This window comes from Osmerus eperlanus, chromosome 4 (assembly GCF_963692335.1).
Source record: "Osmerus eperlanus chromosome 4, fOsmEpe2.1, whole genome shotgun sequence".
NCBI classification, from domain to species: domain Eukaryota; kingdom Metazoa; phylum Chordata; class Actinopteri; order Osmeriformes; family Osmeridae; genus Osmerus; species Osmerus eperlanus.
The window spans coordinates 3,031,232-3,034,397 of record NC_085021.1 but is presented as its reverse complement, the minus strand read 5'-3'; the positions used below and the strand labels follow the sequence as shown (position 1 = coordinate 3,034,397).

At 39.1% G+C, this 3,166-nt stretch overlaps 1 long non-coding RNA gene across 1 annotated transcript; it reads right to left on the bottom strand.

Moving 5' to 3' along the window:
- Positions 1-1,633: 1,633 nt before the first annotated feature.
- LOC134018190 (uncharacterized) lies at positions 1,634-2,902 on the bottom strand. Its single transcript, XR_009929884.1, has 3 exons — positions 2,723-2,902; positions 2,299-2,566; positions 1,634-2,028 (listed from the first exon to the last, which is right to left on the bottom strand). It is a non-coding gene; the product is annotated as an uncharacterized LOC134018190 (long non-coding RNA).
- Positions 2,903-3,166: the final 264 nt, after the last annotated feature.

Here is a 3,166-nt window from a genome sequence, read left to right as displayed (position 1 = left end):
CTCATTAATTTAAGAAGTAACAAGCACTGCACAGCCAGCATGAGGCTTGAAAACATTTGTAGGCATACCGTTCTCATTAATCATTAACCTTTTCATGTTCCTGTTAAATTTGCCTGAAAACGCCTAAACAGCATACCCAAAGTAAATTGGAAGCTGTTCTTGAACCATTTGGAGTACATGCATGTAAATGATCTCTTTTGAAAGCTGACACTCTGAAGTTATGTCCCCTGTTGTCAGGACCCCTGTCAGTCCTTCTAGTGTTGAGTAATAGAAGCTTGAACACAAGGAAAGTGAAAATTTCTATTTCCGCCTAGATTTTGTTTTGAAAACAGAGGCCTGAAGAGGCCTAGAGGTGGTAGGTATTATCTGGAAGACTAAATTGGACCACAGGTTGAAGCCTTACCCAATTCAAATCAAAAGTCAAACATAATACCACAATATATTCATATTTGACACATGTTTTTATAAGAGTACATCCAGGAATTTTCTAAAAGGGTCTTTTGGAGACTCCAAAATGACCCTTTGTAACCAAGGTCAAGGTCAAATAAAAAGGTATTATTTTTCATAATTGTTATCTCTGGCCCATCTCTGGTACTTAGAAATATCATATATAATAGCTAAATCCCTAATTAGTAATACTGAAACACAAAAACTGAAGCATGAACACATTGGAGTGCTTTATCTGATTCCAAGGATTGGCGCACAAAGAACACTGATTCTGTCAACCATATTGCGCAATCGACTGTTATTTTGAAGGCTCCACAGACGCATACAAATGAGGTATTGGCATTTTCAGCTAGCTGTCAGCTACAAGGCTAACGAGCTAATTTCAGAGCCAGTCGAAGCCAGTTCGAGAAATTTGTTTAGAACGAGTGTGGGGGGGGGGGGGCGGGGGGGGGCAGGACGCACAGACCTAGTTGGCTTTAGAGGGCTGTCAACGGGGCATGGAAGCTCCTATTGGGTCGAACAAGGTGTCAATCAAAAGGGGAGGGTTCAACGGACATTTTGAGACCTTCATTTTGTAAATACTCCGTTGATAAATCGGAGAAAATAACACTTTTATGTGAACAAGTTGTTTCTTCCTTCGGCTAACTTGCATAATGAAACAAAGGATAATGGCTATTCATGAACGTAAAACATTGTATTTGGACGAATTACTTTACATGGTTAGATACTTTGAACCCTTGGGACTTACGCAGATCAAGTTTTGATGGCATGATTTGCACACCTGGACCTATTTGAACAACTTAGGGTGAGTACAACTTTTTTCTTTGGCATTGTTGAAGGAATGTTCACCGGAAAAAGACGTTGACTTTGCTTGCTATTGCGACTTGATCTTGAATTGGTTTATTTCAATGGAAGCACAAGAATCGTAGCTTTCCAACGATGTATAACATGTGTAGCGTCTAAAAAATATATTTTTTAGAATTTAGTGCGTCGTAACTGAGGAAGGGGGAGGCAGCATTTTTGTCTCGCGGGCGAAACAGGAGCGTAAACAGGTTAAAGAACTGACAGGTGTAAAATCGTACACTGTCTATTCTAGGGATAAGTTATTAAATAAATAATTAAGTTATTTATTTAAGTGAATACCACACATTATAATGCAATAACTTTATTATATATATAAAAAAGTATAGTTTGGTTAATTTACTTTAACGCAACACAACCATTATATATTTGACAAGTTACAGCTGTATTCCATAGCCTCCCATGGGTTTCTAAAACCTAAAATGTTCAATTTCCTATCAACCCCCAATACCAATATTTGTATTCACATGATGGCATGCTTGTTTTCATACTAAGAGTTGGAGTAAGAGAAATGTTCAAACGTTCCAACCTTTAGTGCCAGAGGTGTCAAGAAGCAGATTCCCCTGACTGTCAGTTAGGAAGACATCTTCTTGTGTGTCCAGGGCCTCTTTGACTTTGTTGGTTATTATTTTCACACAGGCCTCTGATTCTTCAAATTGAATTACCAGAGCTTTTTCCTGAACAATCCTCTCCCCCTCCAGTTGCCCAATAAAGATTGTCCTTTGGGAACACAGACATGTTTGGTCGAACAGGAAAAGTTAAGTTAAGTCCCTGTATGTAATTACAATAGTCAATGGAGAGGAGTGCAGAATACTGTTAAACACAATCTAATCTGCACCTGAAATCATATTGAGAACCATAGGATCACTTTTGTAGACTGTACTTAAATCCCAGTTCAATAGCTTTTTAGACCAATGCTACAAGTCTAATATGTTGTTGCCCATCTAGCTAGGTTTACATTACTGTAACAGTGCGTTCTAAAAGCCTTACCTCTGGTAGATTCTGGGGTTCGTAGCAGGAGACGATGAACGTGCAGCTAATGCAGTTCGAGAAAATGAGAACGAGGTATAACGCTATTTGGTCCAGGGGTTGAATAGACAGGGGTTGAGTTGGTGCTTGGTAATGGCCCCGGTACATCATCACCCATCACCTGGAAGGTGGCCCCGTCATCCAGGTAAAGAGAGCTGAAAAATCCAGCTTCTAGTGGGAATACAGACACTCCATTCTGATGTGTCAAGTAAAGACTTGATTGCGTGATCTGAAAAAAGTTATTGAGAAATAATGTTAGCCAGGAACGTCAGAAGAACCGTTCGTTAGCTATTCTCATAGCTAGCTACCACGTGGAGGATCAAGCTCTGCTATCTAGCTATCTAGCTTTAGGTTGTAAAATGTAACATTCATGAAAGTAACAAACCTTGAAAATCTTTGCCAAATTGTCCACTGTGATGTCTTCACTCCGCAAAATGGCAGATTTTGTGCCTCGAGTCATCGTGTGCGTTGACATATTTACAGCAACTTAGAGGCAATAACTTGCAGCAATGCAAAGGTGTACAATAAATCACATGTGATTTGTTCGCAAACCACGCGTAGCCTACATACGTCACACTTTGCTTTAGAGACACTGCACAAGTTCGTAAAAGTTTTTTTAAATATTATTATAATTATTATGTAATAAAAAATATATTCATAGGGGACAATCTCCATTAGGTTCCATGGCATCTCCCCAGCAATTGGGATTAGTATTTGGACGACTACCACAAAACTTTGGCTAGGTGGGCCTATAATGAGTTGGGCAACATCTTCATCCCCATAAATATTTTACCCATTCTGAAAAATTACTAGTGAAGACGTATTAGTT